At 41.7% G+C, this 17,266-nt stretch overlaps 12 non-coding genes across 12 annotated transcripts; all 12 read left to right on the forward strand.

Annotated features, from left to right (window-relative positions):
* The first annotated feature begins 1,921 nt into the window (after positions 1-1,921).
* TRNAV-CAC (transfer RNA valine (anticodon CAC)) lies at positions 1,922-1,994 on the forward strand. Its single transcript has one exon. It is a non-coding gene; the product is annotated as a tRNA-Val (tRNA).
* A 1,980-nt stretch (positions 1,995-3,974) lies between these two features.
* TRNAP-UGG (transfer RNA proline (anticodon UGG)) lies at positions 3,975-4,046 on the forward strand. The gene has a single exon. It is a non-coding gene; the product is annotated as a tRNA-Pro (tRNA).
* A 272-nt stretch (positions 4,047-4,318) lies between these two features.
* Positions 4,319-4,391, forward strand: TRNAV-CAC (transfer RNA valine (anticodon CAC)). The gene has a single exon. It is a non-coding gene; the product is annotated as a tRNA-Val (tRNA).
* Positions 4,392-6,371: 1,980 nt separating this feature from the next.
* Positions 6,372-6,443, forward strand: TRNAP-UGG (transfer RNA proline (anticodon UGG)). The gene has a single exon. It is a non-coding gene; the product is annotated as a tRNA-Pro (tRNA).
* A 272-nt stretch (positions 6,444-6,715) lies between these two features.
* Positions 6,716-6,788, forward strand: TRNAV-CAC (transfer RNA valine (anticodon CAC)). The gene has a single exon. It is a non-coding gene; the product is annotated as a tRNA-Val (tRNA).
* A 2,324-nt stretch (positions 6,789-9,112) lies between these two features.
* TRNAV-CAC (transfer RNA valine (anticodon CAC)) lies at positions 9,113-9,185 on the forward strand. Its single transcript has one exon. It is a non-coding gene; the product is annotated as a tRNA-Val (tRNA).
* Positions 9,186-11,165: 1,980 nt separating this feature from the next.
* Positions 11,166-11,237, forward strand: TRNAP-UGG (transfer RNA proline (anticodon UGG)). Its single transcript has one exon. It is a non-coding gene; the product is annotated as a tRNA-Pro (tRNA).
* A 272-nt stretch (positions 11,238-11,509) lies between these two features.
* Positions 11,510-11,582, forward strand: TRNAV-CAC (transfer RNA valine (anticodon CAC)). The gene has a single exon. It is a non-coding gene; the product is annotated as a tRNA-Val (tRNA).
* A 1,980-nt stretch (positions 11,583-13,562) lies between these two features.
* Positions 13,563-13,634, forward strand: TRNAP-UGG (transfer RNA proline (anticodon UGG)). The gene has a single exon. It is a non-coding gene; the product is annotated as a tRNA-Pro (tRNA).
* Positions 13,635-13,906: 272 nt separating this feature from the next.
* Positions 13,907-13,979, forward strand: TRNAV-CAC (transfer RNA valine (anticodon CAC)). The gene has a single exon. It is a non-coding gene; the product is annotated as a tRNA-Val (tRNA).
* A 1,980-nt stretch (positions 13,980-15,959) lies between these two features.
* On the forward strand, positions 15,960-16,031 carry TRNAP-UGG (transfer RNA proline (anticodon UGG)). Its single transcript has one exon. It is a non-coding gene; the product is annotated as a tRNA-Pro (tRNA).
* A 272-nt stretch (positions 16,032-16,303) lies between these two features.
* On the forward strand, positions 16,304-16,376 carry TRNAV-CAC (transfer RNA valine (anticodon CAC)). The gene has a single exon. It is a non-coding gene; the product is annotated as a tRNA-Val (tRNA).
* The last annotated feature ends 890 nt before the right edge of the window (positions 16,377-17,266 follow it).

Genomic DNA, 17,266 nt, shown 5'->3' on the forward strand with positions numbered 1-17,266 from the left:
TGGCGATTTTTCCTAGCCATGCATGAATGAAAGCATATCACTCGCCTTTAGGTGTTTTTCTAATACATTGATATTTGCATCTTCCTTCCTAGCCTGCATGTTTGACTATCTTACAGGCTGCATGTAATAAGTATCACATCAGGGCCCTTCTTCTACTCAATTCACAACTGTTCTATCACGACATAGATAAGAAAGCTGCATCTGCTTTTGTTGTGTAGTGGTAATCAGGTTTACCTGACGTGTGAAAGCCCCATGCTTTGAAAGTACACAGTAACAAAGAAACCGATGACTTTTATAAAAAGGTGTCATGTGTGTCTCTTACTTTGCACAAAAAGTGCCAGAGATGACTTCATTTGCAGTCACTTGAAAAGTAGGGATTCTCCAATAAATGGTAAATGGTTGAAACAAATCTGAAGAAATGCATGACATACCTGTGTGTGTGTGTGTATGCATGTATGTATATATAGGGAGAGAGAGAGCGTCAATATAAACAGACTTTATTTCAATCAAGCTGTCTTTTCTATCCTTCAGGAGCAGAATGTTCTGATCATCAGCGCTCCAGAATGTAGTGTTTTCTTGGCAAGCATCACATATTGTGATGTGTTAGCTAAAAGTTCCATATCCTAGAGACTGATATATTCCTCTGTACTTGTACCTTGGGGATTCATCAAAACCTGGCATCATAAGCAGCTTTCTACTGCCACAGACTGGACAGCGAAACAATTTAAAATATCCCAGAAAAAGAAAATAAGCATGCTTAATCAGAGCTTTCTGGACAGGAAGGACATTTGAGCAAGTGAGGAATAAGCACTGCTTTTGTTAATTTGCATAGGCAGAATAGAGACTTCTGGGAAAAGGCCGAAATTACAGTCACAGAAAATGGCTGCATCTATAGAGAACGCTAAGAAGTGTTGGCAGCTTTTCCTCTGACCCTGGCCACTTTTACAAGCAATCCTATGATAGTCAGCAGGACCCACCCTAAAAAGGAAGGGGCATCCACTTGGACCCTTTCCACCTTTTCTAAATCTCGCCTGATTGAGCCTGATTGAGCACTGATTGAGCAGATAAGCACATGTCATTCTCATTTCAGAAAGGTATTGGTTAGCTTGCTGCTAGCAGCTCAGTTATGTTATGATGTTAGAGGCTATGCAAGGAATGCTTTAGTCCAGCGATATGCAGTTTTTATTGCGCCTTGCATTCAGCAGGAAGATCTTTAGCTTGAATCTGTGGCCTAGGTATTCACCTTGGTATTTCTTTTGGCACAAAGTGAAGGAGTATTTAAGAGAAAATGCACAATGTGTTTCTTATGTTGTTATGAACAACTTGTTACTCTTTCTCATTAAGCTTCAGCCACTGAAGAAATATATAAATAAGGGCTGACTTCCTGTAAGACGTGTCCAAAGCTGGGACGGAATAAAAGGAGACACTTGTAAATGATAGTGCTATCGTTTGAGAAAGGGTAAGTTGAGACTGACTTTCATGCGTATTCACAGACCAAGCATCATAAAGATACCAGCATGATCTTCATTGCGGGCTTAGAGCCGGTATTAGCTTTTGAGAGGTAAGAGGATTTTGAGGGCTCGTTGGTCGAGGGGTATGATTCTCGCTTTGGGTGCGAGAGGTCCCGGGTTCAAATCCCGGACGAGCCCTTTTCTTGGTACTCTTTTCAAGTTGTTTTGAAGTTTGCGTTTCAAAACCAACATCAATTTTTTCTTTGCAGTAGTGGATAATTCTTTGCTAGAGTCTCATGCTTCAGCCCTGCCCAGTCTGAGCTAATACCAAACATCTGGTCTTGCATGGCATGTACGAGCGTTCAGCTAGGGATGTCGGGCAGGTTGCATGAAAGAAATCTAAAGCCAGAGGCCCATGGAATAGCCAGTTCGGAGCAGTTTCATTACAGAAAAATCAACTGTAGGTATCTGTTTCTGTAGTGTAGTGGTTATCACGTTCGCCTCACACGCGAAAGGTCCCCGGTTCGAAACCGGGCAGAAACAGTTGTGATATTGTGTTGGCTACAATGTTGATAGGTGCCGTTTTGCCATGGAATTGTCCAAGCCCTGAAGATTATTTCATGCAATCTCGTTCCAAGAAAGGGAATTCTCTCAAAACACTAAAGTAATCGGCGTGTGGATGTATCTGTTGGTTCTCAGACCTTGCTTTCAAAAGAGCCCTGCAATCGGTTCACTGCTCACCTAGAACAAGCATTAACATGGAGAATTGTTGGCACCAACAGGAATCTTATTTTAGTGGAGTGTTTCTGGCTTTGAGTGCAGAGGCCCTCGGCTCAATTCCAAGATGATCCTTCTCAGGGTGATGATACAAATGCATTGTCACCTTTACGTTTAATGTCAGAATCATTTATTTCCAGTTGGTGGTGTAAGAATGTTTGCAACAGTATGGCGATTTTTCCTAGCCATGCATGAATGAAAGCATATCACTCGCCTTTAGGTGTTTTTCTAATACATTGATATTTGCATCTTCCTTCCTAGCCTGCATGTTTGACTATCTTACAGGCTGCATGTAATAAGTATCACATCAGGGCCCTTCTTCTACTCAATTCACAACTGTTCTATCACGACATAGATAAGAAAGCTGCATCTGCTTTTGTTGTGTAGTGGTAATCAGGTTTACCTGACGTGTGAAAGCCCCATGCTTTGAAAGTACACAGTAACAAAGAAACCGATGACTTTTATAAAAAGGTGTCATGTGTGTCTCTTACTTTGCACAAAAAGTGCCAGAGATGACTTCATTTGCAGTCACTTGAAAAGTAGGGATTCTCCAATAAATGGTAAATGGTTGAAACAAATCTGAAGAAATGCATGACATACCTGTGTGTGTGTGTGTATGCATGTATGTATATATAGGGAGAGAGAGAGCGTCAATATAAACAGACTTTATTTCAATCAAGCTGTCTTTTCTATCCTTCAGGAGCAGAATGTTCTGATCATCAGCGCTCCAGAATGTAGTGTTTTCTTGGCAAGCATCACATATTGTGATGTGTTAGCTAAAAGTTCCATATCCTAGAGACTGATATATTCCTCTGTACTTGTACCTTGGGGATTCATCAAAACCTGGCATCATAAGCAGCTTTCTACTGCCACAGACTGGACAGCGAAACAATTTAAAATATCCCAGAAAAAGAAAATAAGCATGCTTAATCAGAGCTTTCTGGACAGGAAGGACATTTGAGCAAGTGAGGAATAAGCACTGCTTTTGTTAATTTGCATAGGCAGAATAGAGACTTCTGGGAAAAGGCCGAAATTACAGTCACAGAAAATGGCTGCATCTATAGAGAACGCTAAGAAGTGTTGGCAGCTTTTCCTCTGACCCTGGCCACTTTTACAAGCAATCCTATGATAGTCAGCAGGACCCACCCTAAAAAGGAAGGGGCATCCACTTGGACCCTTTCCACCTTTTCTAAATCTCGCCTGATCGAGCCTGATTGAGCACTGATTGAGCAGATAAGCACATGTCATTCTCATTTCAGAAAGGTATTGGTTAGCTTGCTGCTAGCAGCTCAGTTATGTTATGATGTTAGAGGCTATGCAAGGAATGCTTTAGTCCAGCGATATGCAGTTTTTAATGCGCCTTGCATTCAGCAGGAAGATCTTTAGCTTGAATCTGTGGCCTAGGTATTCACCTTGGTATTTCTTTTGGCACAAAGTGAAGGAGTATTTAAGAGAAAATGCACAATGTGTTTCTTATGTTGTTATGAACAACTTGTTACTCTTTCTCATTAAGCTTCAGCCACTGAAGAAATATATAAATAAGGGCTGACTTCCTGTAAGACGTGTCCAAAGCTGGGACGGAATAAAAGGAGACACTTGTAAATGATAGTGCTATCGTTTGAGAAAGGGTAAGTTGAGACTGACTTTCATGCGTATTCACAGACCAAGCATCATAAAGATACCAGCATGATCTTCATTGCGGGCTTAGAGCCGGTATTAGCTTTTGAGAGGTAAGAGGATTTTGAGGGCTCGTTGGTCTAGGGGTATGATTCTCGCTTTGGGTGCGAGAGGTCCCGGGTTCAAATCCCGGACGAGCCCTTTTCTTGGTACTCTTTTCAAGTTGTTTTGAAGTTTGCGTTTCAAAACCAACATCAATTTTTTCTTTGCAGTAGTGGATAATTCTTTGCTAGAGTCTCATGCTTCAGCCCTGCCCAGTCTGAGCTAATACCAAACATCTGGTCTTGCATGGCATGTACGAGCGTTCAGCTAGGGATGTCGGGCAGGTTGCATGAAAGAAATCTAAAGCCAGAGGCCCATGGAATAGCCAGTTCGGAGCAGTTTCATTACAGAAAAATCAACTGTAGGTATCTGTTTCTGTAGTGTAGTGGTTATCACGTTCGCCTCACACGCGAAAGGTCCCCGGTTCGAAACCGGGCAGAAACAGTTGTTATATTGTGTTGGCTACAATGTTGATAGGTGCCGTTTTGCCATGGAATTGTCCAAGCCCTGAAGATTATTTCATGCAATCTCGTTCCAAGAAAGGGAATTCTCTCAAAACACTAAAGTAATCGGCGTGTGGATGTATCTGTTGGTTCTCAGACCTTGCTTTCAAAAGAGCCCTGCAATCGGTTCACTGCTCACCTAGAACAAGCATTAACATGGAGAATTGTTGGCACCAACAGGAATCTTATTTTAGTGGAGTGTTTCTGGCTTTGAGTGCAGAGGCCCTCGGCTCAATTCCAAGATGATCCTTCTCAGGGTGATGATACAAATGCATTGTCACCTTTACGTTTAATGTCAGAATCATTTATTTCCAGTTGGTGGTGTAAGAATGTTTGCAACAGTATGGCGATTTTTCCTAGCCATGCATGAATGAAAGCATATCACTCGCCTTTAGGTGTTTTTCTAATACATTGATATTTGCATCTTCCTTCCTAGCCTGCATGTTTGACTATCTTACAGGCTGCATGTAATAAGTATCACATCAGGGCCCTTCTTCTACTCAATTCACAACTGTTCTATCACGACATAGATAAGAAAGCTGCATCTGCTTTTGTTGTGTAGTGGTAATCAGGTTTACCTGACGTGTGAAAGCCCCATGCTTTGAAAGTACACAGTAACAAAGAAACCGATGACTTTTATAAAAAGGTGTCATGTGTGTCTCTTACTTTGCACAAAAAGTGCCAGAGATGACTTCATTTGCAGTCACTTGAAAAGTAGGGATTCTCCAATAAATGGTAAATGGTTGAAACAAATCTGAAGAAATGCATGACATACCTGTGTGTGTGTGTGTATGCATGTATGTATATATAGGGAGAGAGAGAGCGTCAATATAAACAGACTTTATTTCAATCAAGCTGTCTTTTCTATCCTTCAGGAGCAGAATGTTCTGATCATCAGCGCTCCAGAATGTAGTGTTTTCTTGGCAAGCATCACATATTGTGATGTGTTAGCTAAAAGTTCCATATCCTAGAGACTGATATATTCCTCTGTACTTGTACCTTGGGGATTCATCAAAACCTGGCATCATAAGCAGCTTTCTACTGCCACAGACTGGACAGCGAAACAATTTAAAATATCCCAGAAAAAGAAAATAAGCATGCTTAATCAGAGCTTTCTGGACAGGAAGGACATTTGAGCAAGTGAGGAATAAGCACTGCTTTTGTTAATTTGCATAGGCAGAATAGAGACTTCTGGGAAAAGGCCGAAATTACAGTCACAGAAAATGGCTGCATCTATAGAGAACGCTAAGAAGTGTTGGCAGCTTTTCCTCTGACCCTGGCCACTTTTACAAGCAATCCTATGATAGTCAGCAGGACCCACCCTAAAAAGGAAGGGGCATCCACTTGGACCCTTTCCACCTTTTCTAAATCTCGCCTGATCGAGCCTGATTGAGCACTGATTGAGCAGATAAGCACATGTCATTCTCATTTCAGAAAGGTATTGGTTAGCTTGCTGCTAGCAGCTCAGTTATGTTATGATGTTAGAGGCTATGCAAGGAATGCTTTAGTCCAGCGATATGCAGTTTTTAATGCGCCTTGCATTCAGCAGGAAGATCTTTAGCTTGAATCTGTGGCCTAGGTATTCACCTTGGTATTTCTTTTGGCACAAAGTGAAGGAGTATTTAAGAGAAAATGCACAATGTGTTTCTTATGTTGTTATGAACAACTTGTTACTCTTTCTCATTAAGCTTCAGCCACTGAAGAAATATATAAATAAGGGCTGACTTCCTGTAAGACGTGTCCAAAGCTGGGACGGAATAAAAGGAGACACTTGTAAATGATAGTGCTATCGTTTGAGAAAGGGTAAGTTGAGACTGACTTTCATGCGTATTCACAGACCAAGCATCATAAAGATACCAGCATGATCTTCATTGCGGGCTTAGAGCCGGTATTAGCTTTTGAGAGGTAAGAGGATTTTGAGGGCTCGTTGGTCTAGGGGTATGATTCTCGCTTTGGGTGCGAGAGGTCCCGGGTTCAAATCCCGGACGAGCCCTTTTCTTGGTACTCTTTTCAAGTTGTTTTGAAGTTTGCGTTTCAAAACCAACATCAATTTTTTCTTTGCAGTAGTGGATAATTCTTTGCTAGAGTCTCATGCTTCAGCCCTGCCCAGTCTGAGCTAATACCAAACATCTGGTCTTGCATGGCATGTACGAGCGTTCAGCTAGGGATGTCGGGCAGGTTGCATGAAAGAAATCTAAAGCCAGAGGCCCATGGAATAGCCAGTTCGGAGCAGTTTCATTACAGAAAAATCAACTGTAGGTATCTGTTTCTGTAGTGTAGTGGTTATCACGTTCGCCTCACACGCGAAAGGTCCCCGGTTCGAAACCGGGCAGAAACAGTTGTTATATTGTGTTGGCTACAATGTTGATAGGTGCCGTTTTGCCATGGAATTGTCCAAGCCCTGAAGATTATTTCATGCAATCTCGTTCCAAGAAAGGGAATTCTCTCAAAACACTAAAGTAATCGGCGTGTGGATGTATCTGTTGGTTCTCAGACCTTGCTTTCAAAAGAGCCCTGCAATCGGTTCACTGCTCACCTAGAACAAGCATTAACATGGAGAATTGTTGGCACCAACAGGAATCTTATTTTAGTGGAGTGTTTCTGGCTTTGAGTGCAGAGGCCCTCGGCTCAATTCCAAGATGATCCTTCTCAGGGTGATGATACAAATGCATTGTCACCTTTACGTTTAATGTCAGAATCATTTATTTCCAGTTGGTGGTGTAAGAATGTTTGCAACAGTATGGCGATTTTTCCTAGCCATGCATGAATGAAAGCATATCACTCGCCTTTAGGTGTTTTTCTAATACATTGATATTTGCATCTTCCTTCCTAGCCTGCATGTTTGACTATCTTACAGGCTGCATGTAATAAGTATCACATCAGGGCCCTTCTTCTACTCAATTCACAACTGTTCTATCACGACATAGATAAGAAAGCTGCATCTGCTTTTGTTGTGTAGTGGTAATCAGGTTTACCTGACGTGTGAAAGCCCCATGCTTTGAAAGTACACAGTAACAAAGAAACCGATGACTTTTATAAAAAGGTGTCATGTGTGTCTCTTACTTTGCACAAAAAGTGCCAGAGATGACTTCATTTGCAGTCACTTGAAAAGTAGGGATTCTCCAATAAATGGTAAATGGTTGAAACAAATCTGAAGAAATGCATGACATACCTGTGTGTGTGTGTGTATGCATGTATGTATATATAGGGAGAGAGAGAGCGTCAATATAAACAGACTTTATTTCAATCAAGCTGTCTTTTCTATCCTTCAGGAGCAGAATGTTCTGATCATCAGCGCTCCAGAATGTAGTGTTTTCTTGGCAAGCATCACATATTGTGATGTGTTAGCTAAAAGTTCCATATCCTAGAGACTGATATATTCCTCTGTACTTGTACCTTGGGGATTCATCAAAACCTGGCATCATAAGCAGCTTTCTACTGCCACAGACTGGACAGCGAAACAATTTAAAATATCCCAGAAAAAGAAAATAAGCATGCTTAATCAGAGCTTTCTGGACAGGAAGGACATTTGAGCAAGTGAGGAATAAGCACTGCTTTTGTTAATTTGCATAGGCAGAATAGAGACTTCTGGGAAAAGGCCGAAATTACAGTCACAGAAAATGGCTGCATCTATAGAGAACGCTAAGAAGTGTTGGCAGCTTTTCCTCTGACCCTGGCCACTTTTACAAGCAATCCTATGATAGTCAGCAGGACCCACCCTAAAAAGGAAGGGGCATCCACTTGGACCCTTTCCACCTTTTCTAAATCTCGCCTGATCGAGCCTGATTGAGCACTGATTGAGCAGATAAGCACATGTCATTCTCATTTCAGAAAGGTATTGGTTAGCTTGCTGCTAGCAGCTCAGTTATGTTATGATGTTAGAGGCTATGCAAGGAATGCTTTAGTCCAGCGATATGCAGTTTTTATTGCGCCTTGCATTCAGCAGGAAGATCTTTAGCTTGAATCTGTGGCCTAGGTATTCACCTTGGTATTTCTTTTGGCACAAAGTGAAGGAGTATTTAAGAGAAAATGCACAATGTGTTTCTTATGTTGTTATGAACAACTTGTTACTCTTTCTCATTAAGCTTCAGCCACTGAAGAAATATATAAATAAGGGCTGACTTCCTGTAAGACGTGTCCAAAGCTGGGACGGAATAAAAGGAGACACTTGTAAATGATAGTGCTATCGTTTGAGAAAGGGTAAGTTGAGACTGACTTTCATGCGTATTCACAGACCAAGCATCATAAAGATACCAGCATGATCTTCATTGCGGGCTTAGAGCCGGTATTAGCTTTTGAGAGGTAAGAGGATTTTGAGGGCTCGTTGGTCGAGGGGTATGATTCTCGCTTTGGGTGCGAGAGGTCCCGGGTTCAAATCCCGGACGAGCCCTTTTCTTGGTACTCTTTTCAAGTTGTTTTGAAGTTTGCGTTTCAAAACCAACATCAATTTTTTCTTTGCAGTAGTGGATAATTCTTTGCTAGAGTCTCATGCTTCAGCCCTGCCCAGTCTGAGCTAATACCAAACATCTGGTCTTGCATGGCATGTACGAGCGTTCAGCTAGGGATGTCGGGCAGGTTGCATGAAAGAAATCTAAAGCCAGAGGCCCATGGAATAGCCAGTTCGGAGCAGTTTCATTACAGAAAAATCAACTGTAGGTATCTGTTTCTGTAGTGTAGTGGTTATCACGTTCGCCTCACACGCGAAAGGTCCCCGGTTCGAAACCGGGCAGAAACAGTTGTTATATTGTGTTGGCTACAATGTTGATAGGTGCCGTTTTGCCATGGAATTGTCCAAGCCCTGAAGATTATTTCATGCAATCTCGTTCCAAGAAAGGGAATTCTCTCAAAACACTAAAGTAATCGGCGTGTGGATGTATCTGTTGGTTCTCAGACCTTGCTTTCAAAAGAGCCCTGCAATCGGTTCACTGCTCACCTAGAACAAGCATTAACATGGAGAATTGTTGGCACCAACAGGAATCTTATTTTAGTGGAGTGTTTCTGGCTTTGAGTGCAGAGGCCCTCGGCTCAATTCCAAGATGATCCTTCTCAGGGTGATGATACAAATGCATTGTCACCTTTACGTTTAATGTCAGAATCATTTATTTCCAGTTGGTGGTGTAAGAATGTTTGCAACAGTATGGCGATTTTTCCTAGCCATGCATGAATGAAAGCATATCACTCGCCTTTAGGTGTTTTTCTAATACATTGATATTTGCATCTTCCTTCCTAGCCTGCATGTTTGACTATCTTACAGGCTGCATGTAATAAGTATCACATCAGGGCCCTTCTTCTACTCAATTCACAACTGTTCTATCACGACATAGATAAGAAAGCTGCATCTGCTTTTGTTGTGTAGTGGTAATCAGGTTTACCTGACGTGTGAAAGCCCCATGCTTTGAAAGTACACAGTAACAAAGAAACCGATGACTTTTATAAAAAGGTGTCATGTGTGTCTCTTACTTTGCACAAAAAGTGCCAGAGATGACTTCATTTGCAGTCACTTGAAAAGTAGGGATTCTCCAATAAATGGTAAATGGTTGAAACAAATCTGAAGAAATGCATGACATACCTGTGTGTGTGTGTGTATGCATGTATGTATATATAGGGAGAGAGAGAGCGTCAATATAAACAGACTTTATTTCAATCAAGCTGTCTTTTCTATCCTTCAGGAGCAGAATGTTCTGATCATCAGCGCTCCAGAATGTAGTGTTTTCTTGGCAAGCATCACATATTGTGATGTGTTAGCTAAAAGTTCCATATCCTAGAGACTGATGTATTCCTCTGTACTTGTACCTTGGGGATTCATCAAAACCTGGCATCATAAGCAGCTTTCTACTGCCACAGACTGGACAGCGAAACAATTTAAAATATCCCAGAAAAAGAAAATAAGCATGCTTAATCAGAGCTTTCTGGACAGGAAGGACATTTGAGCAAGTGAGGAATAAGCACTGCTTTTGTTAATTTGCATAGGCAGAATAGAGACTTCTGGGAAAAGGCCGAAATTACAGTCACAGAAAATGGCTGCATCTATAGAGAACGCTAAGAAGTGTTGGCAGCTTTTCCTCTGACCCTGGCCACTTTTACAAGCAATCCTATGATAGTCAGCAGGACCCACCCTAAAAAGGAAGGGGCATCCACTTGGACCCTTTCCACCTTTTCTAAATCTCGCCTGATCGAGCCTGATTGAGCACTGATTGAGCAGATAAGCACATGTCATTCTCATTTCAGAAAGGTATTGGTTAGCTTGCTGCTAGCAGCTCAGTTATGTTATGATGTTAGAGGCTATGCAAGGAATGCTTTAGTCCAGCGATATGCAGTTTTTAATGCGCCTTGCATTCAGCAGGAAGATCTTTAGCTTGAATCTGTGGCCTAGGTATTCACCTTGGTATTTCTTTTGGCACAAAGTGAAGGAGTATTTAAGAGAAAATGCACAATGTGTTTCTTATGTTGTTATGAACAACTTGTTACTCTTTCTCATTAAGCTTCAGCCACTGAAGAAATATATAAATAAGGGCTGACTTCCTGTAAGACGTGTCCAAAGCTGGGACGGAATAAAAGGAGACACTTGTAAATGATAGTGCTATCGTTTGAGAAAGGGTAAGTTGAGACTGACTTTCATGCGTATTCACAGACCAAGCATCATAAAGATACCAGCATGATCTTCATTGCGGGCTTAGAGCCGGTATTAGCTTTTGAGAGGTAAGAGGATTTTGAGGGCTCGTTGGTCTAGGGGTATGATTCTCGCTTTGGGTGCGAGAGGTCCCGGGTTCAAATCCCGGACGAGCCCTTTTCTTGGTACTCTTTTCAAGTTGTTTTGAAGTTTGCGTTTCAAAACCAACATCAATTTTTTCTTTGCAGTAGTGGATAATTCTTTGCTAGAGTCTCATGCTTCAGCCCTGCCCAGTCTGAGCTAATACCAAACATCTGGTCTTGCATGGCATGTACGAGCGTTCAGCTAGGGATGTCGGGCAGGTTGCATGAAAGAAATCTAAAGCCAGAGGCCCATGGAATAGCCAGTTCGGAGCAGTTTCATTACAGAAAAATCAACTGTAGGTATCTGTTTCTGTAGTGTAGTGGTTATCACGTTCGCCTCACACGCGAAAGGTCCCCGGTTCGAAACCGGGCAGAAACAGTTGTTATATTGTGTTGGCTACAATGTTGATAGGTGCCGTTTTGCCATGGAATTGTCCAAGCCCTGAAGATTATTTCATGCAATCTCGTTCCAAGAAAGGGAATTCTCTCAAAACACTAAAGTAATCGGCGTGTGGATGTATCTGTTGGTTCTCAGACCTTGCTTTCAAAAGAGCCCTGCAATCGGTTCACTGCTCACCTAGAACAAGCATTAACATGGAGAATTGTTGGCACCAACAGGAATCTTATTTTAGTGGAGTGTTTCTGGCTTTGAGTGCAGAGGCCCTCGGCTCAATTCCAAGATGATCCTTCTCAGGGTGATGATACAAATGCATTGTCACCTTTACGTTTAATGTCAGAATCATTTATTTCCAGTTGGTGGTGTAAGAATGTTTGCAACAGTATGGCGATTTTTCCTAGCCATGCATGAATGAAAGCATATCACTCGCCTTTAGGTGTTTTTCTAATACATTGATATTTGCATCTTCCTTCCTAGCCTGCATGTTTGACTATCTTACAGGCTGCATGTAATAAGTATCACATCAGGGCCCTTCTTCTACTCAATTCACAACTGTTCTATCACGACATAGATAAGAAAGCTGCATCTGCTTTTGTTGTGTAGTGGTAATCAGGTTTACCTGACGTGTGAAAGCCCCATGCTTTGAAAGTACACAGTAACAAAGAAACCGATGACTTTTATAAAAAGGTGTCATGTGTGTCTCTTACTTTGCACAAAAAGTGCCAGAGATGACTTCATTTGCAGTCACTTGAAAAGTAGGGATTCTCCAATAAATGGTAAATGGTTGAAACAAATCTGAAGAAATGCATGACATACCTGTGTGTGTGTGTGTATGCATGTATGTATATATAGGGAGAGAGAGAGCGTCAATATAAACAGACTTTATTTCAATCAAGCTGTCTTTTCTATCCTTCAGGAGCAGAATGTTCTGATCATCAGCGCTCCAGAATGTAGTGTTTTCTTGGCAAGCATCACATATTGTGATGTGTTAGCTAAAAGTTCCATATCCTAGAGACTGATATATTCCTCTGTACTTGTACCTTGGGGATTCATCAAAACCTGGCATCATAAGCAGCTTTCTACTGCCACAGACTGGACAGCGAAACAATTTAAAATATCCCAGAAAAAGAAAATAAGCATGCTTAATCAGAGCTTTCTGGACAGGAAGGACATTTGAGCAAGTGAGGAATAAGCACTGCTTTTGTTAATTTGCATAGGCAGAATAGAGACTTCTGGGAAAAGGCCGAAATTACAGTCACAGAAAATGGCTGCATCTATAGAGAACGCTAAGAAGTGTTGGCAGCTTTTCCTCTGACCCTGGCCACTTTTACAAGCAATCCTATGATAGTCAGCAGGACCCACCCTAAAAAGGAAGGGGCATCCACTTGGACCCTTTCCACCTTTTCTAAATCTCGCCTGATCGAGCCTAATTGAGCACTGATTGAGCAGATAAGCACATGTCATTCTCATTTCAGAAAGGTATTGGTTAGCTTGCTGCTAGCAGCTCAGTTATGTTATGATGTTAGAGGCTATGCAAGGAATGCTTTAGTCCAGCGATATGCAGTTTTTAATGCGCCTTGCATTCAGCAGGAAGATCTTTAGCTTGAATCTGTGGCCTAGGTATTCACCTTGGTATTTCTTTTGGCACAAAGTGAAGGAGTATTTAAGAGAAAATGCACAATGTGTTTCTTATGTTGTTATGAACAACTTGTTACTCTTTCTCATTAAGCTTCAGCCACTGAAGAAATATATAAATAAGGGCTGACTTCCTGTAAGACGTGTCCAAAGCTGGGACGGAATAAAAGGAGACACTTGTAAATGATAGTGCTATCGTTTGAGAAAGGGTAAGTTGAGACTGACTTTCATGCGTATTCACAGACCAAGCATCATAAAGATACCAGCATGATCTTCATTGCGGGCTTAGAGCCGGTATTAGCTTTTGAGAGGTAAGAGGATTTTGAGGGCTCGTTGGTCTAGGGGTATGATTCTCGCTTTGGGTGCGAGAGGTCCCGGGTTCAAATCCCGGACGAGCCCTTTTCTTGGTACTCTTTTCAAGTTGTTTTGAAGTTTGCGTTTCAAAACCAACATCAATTTTTTCTTTGCAGTAGTGGATAATTCTTTGCTAGAGTCTCATGCTTCAGCCCTGCCCAGTCTGAGCTAATACCAAACATCTGGTCTTGCATGGCATGTACGAGCGTTCAGCTAGGGATGTCGGGCAGGTTGCATGAAAGAAATCTAAAGCCAGAGGCCCATGGAATAGCCAGTTCGGAGCAGTTTCATTACAGAAAAATCAACTGTAGGTATCTGTTTCTGTAGTGTAGTGGTTATCACGTTCGCCTCACACGCGAAAGGTCCCCGGTTCGAAACCGGGCAGAAACAGTTGTTATATTGTGTTGGCTACAATGTTGATAGGTGCCGTTTTGCCATGGAATTGTCCAAGCCCTGAAGATTATTTCATGCAATCTCGTTCCAAGAAAGGGAATTCTCTCAAAACACTAAAGTAATCGGCGTGTGGATGTATCTGTTGGTTCTCAGACCTTGCTTTCAAAAGAGCCCTGCAATCGGTTCACTGCTCACCTAGAACAAGCATTAACATGGAGAATTGTTGGCACCAACAGGAATCTTATTTTAGTGGAGTGTTTCTGGCTTTGAGTGCAGAGGCCCTCGGCTCAATTCCAAGATGATCCTTCTCAGGGTGATGATACAAATGCATTGTCACCTTTACGTTTAATGTCAGAATCATTTATTTCTAGTTGGTGGTGTAAGAATGTTTGCAACAGTATGGCGATTTTTCCTAGCCATGCATGAATGAAAGCATATCACTCGCCTTTAGGTGTTTTTCTAATACATTGATATTTGCATCTTCCTTCCTAGCCTGCATGTTTGACTATCTTACAGGCTGCATGTAATAAGTATCACATCAGGGCCCTTCTTCTACTCAATTCACAACTGTTCTATCACGACATAGATAAGAAAGCTGCATCTGCTTTTGTTGTGTAGTGGTAATCAGGTTTACCTGACGTGTGAAAGCCCCATGCTTTGAAAGTACACAGTAACAAAGAAACCGATGACTTTTATAAAAAGGTGTCATGTGTGTCTCTTACTTTGCACAAAAAGTGCCAGAGATGACTTCATTTGCAGTCACTTGAAAAGTAGGGATTCTCCAATAAATGGTAAATGGTTGAAACAAATCTGAAGAAATGCATGACATACCTGTGTGTGTGTGTGTATGCATGTATGTATATATAGGGAGAGAGAGAGCGTCAATATAAACAGACTTTATTTCAATCAAGCTGTCTTTTCTATCCTTCAGGAGCAGAATGTTCTGATCATCAGCGCTCCAGAATGTAGTGTTTTCTTGGCAAGCATCACATATTGTGATGTGTTAGCTAAAAGTTCCATATCCTAGAGACTGATATATTCCTCTGTACTTGTACCTTGGGGATTCATCAAAACCTGGCATCATAAGCAGCTTTCTACTGCCACAGACTGGACAGCGAAACCATTTAAAATATCCCAGAAAAAGAAAATAAGCATGCTTAATCAGAGCTTTCTGGACAGGAAGGACATTTGAGCAAGTGAGGAATAAGCACTGCTTTTGTTAATTTGCATAGGCAGAATAGAGACTTCTGGGAAAAGGCCGAAATTACAGTCACAGAAAATGGCTGCATCTATAGAGAACGCTAAGAAGTGTTGGCAGCTTTTCCTCTGACCCTGGCCACTTTTACAAGCAATCCTATGATAGTCAGCAGGACCCACCCTAAAAAGGAAGGGGCATCCACTTGGACCCTTTCCACCTTTTCTAAATCTCGCCTGATCGAGCCTGATTGAGCACTGATTGAGCAGATAAGCACATGTCATTCTCATTTCAGAAAGGTATTGGTTAGCTTGCTGCTAGCAGCTCAGTTATGTTATGATGTTAGAGGCTATGCAAGGAATGCTTTAGTCCAGCGATATGCAGTTTTTAATGCGCCTTGCATTCAGCAGGAAGATCTTTAGCTTGAATCTGTGGCCTAGGTATTCACCTTGGTATTTCTTTTGGCACAAAGTGAAGGAGTATTTAAGAGAAAATGCACAATGTGTTTCTTATGTTGTTATGAACAACTTGTTACTCTTTCTCATTAAGCTTCAGCCACTGAAGAAATATATAAATAAGGGCTGACTTCCTGTAAGACGTGTCCAAAGCTGGGACGGAATAAAAGGAGACACTTGTAAATGATAGTGCTATCGTTTGAGAAAGGGTAAGTTGAGACTGACTTTCATGCGTATTCACAGACCAAGCATCATAAAGATACCAGCATGATCTTCATTGCGGGCTTAGAGCCGGTATTAGCTTTTGAGAGGTAAGAGGATTTTGAGGGCTCGTTGGTCTAGGGGTATGATTCTCGCTTTGGGTGCGAGAGGTCCCGGGTTCAAATCCCGGACGAGCCCTTTTCTTGGTACTCTTTTCAAGTTGTTTTGAAGTTTGCGTTTCAAAACCAACATCAATTTTTTCTTTGCAGTAGTGGATAATTCTTTGCTAGAGTCTCATGCTTCAGCCCTGCCCAGTCTGAGCTAATACCAAACATCTGGTCTTGCATGGCATGTACGAGCGTTCAGCTAGGGATGTCGGGCAGGTTGCATGAAAGAAATCTAAAGCCAGAGGCCCATGGAATAGCCAGTTCGGAGCAGTTTCATTACAGAAAAATCAACTGTAGGTATCTGTTTCTGTAGTGTAGTGGTTATCACGTTCGCCTCACACGCGAAAGGTCCCCGGTTCGAAACCGGGCAGAAACAGTTGTTATATTGTGTTGGCTACAATGTTGATAGGTGCCGTTTTGCCATGGAATTGTCCAAGCCCTGAAGATTATTTCATGCAATCTCGTTCCAAGAAAGGGAATTCTCTCAAAACACTAAAGTAATCGGCGTGTGGATGTATCTGTTGGTTCTCAGACCTTGCTTTCAAAAGAGCCCTGCAATCGGTTCACTGCTCACCTAGAACAAGCATTAACATGGAGAATTGTTGGCACCAACAGGAATCTTATTTTAGTGGAGTGTTTCTGGCTTTGAGTGCAGAGGCCCTCGGCTCAATTCCAAGATGATCCTTCTCAGGGTGATGATACAAATGCATTGTCACCTTTACGTTTAATGTCAGAATCATTTATTTCCAGTTGGTGGTGTAAGAATGTTTGCAACAGTATGGCGATTTTTCCTAGCCATGCATGAATGAAAGCATATCACTCGCCTTTAGGTGTTTTTCTAATACATTGATATTTGCATCTTCCTTCCTAGCCTGCATGTTTGACTATCTTACAGGCTGCATGTAATAAGTATCACATCAGGGCCCTTCTTCTACTCAATTCACAACTGTTCTATCACGACATAGATAAGAAAGCTGCATCTGCTTTTGTTGTGTAGTGGTAATCAGGTTTACCTGACGTGTGAAAGCCCCATGCTTTGAAAGTACACAGTAACAAAGAAACCGATGACTTTTATAAAAAGGTGTCATGTGTGTCTCTTACTTTGCACAAAAAGTGCCAGAGATGACTTCATTTGCAGTCACTTGAAAAGTAGGGATTCTCCAATAAATGGTAAATGGTTGAAACAAATCTGAAGAAATGCATGACATACCTGTGTGTGTGTGTGTATGCATGTATGTATATATAGGGAGAGAGAGAGCGTCAATA

The sequence above is a fragment of the Triturus cristatus genome, chromosome 8 (assembly GCF_964204655.1).
Source record: "Triturus cristatus chromosome 8, aTriCri1.1, whole genome shotgun sequence".
Taxonomy (NCBI): Eukaryota; Metazoa; Chordata; class Amphibia; order Caudata; family Salamandridae; genus Triturus; species Triturus cristatus.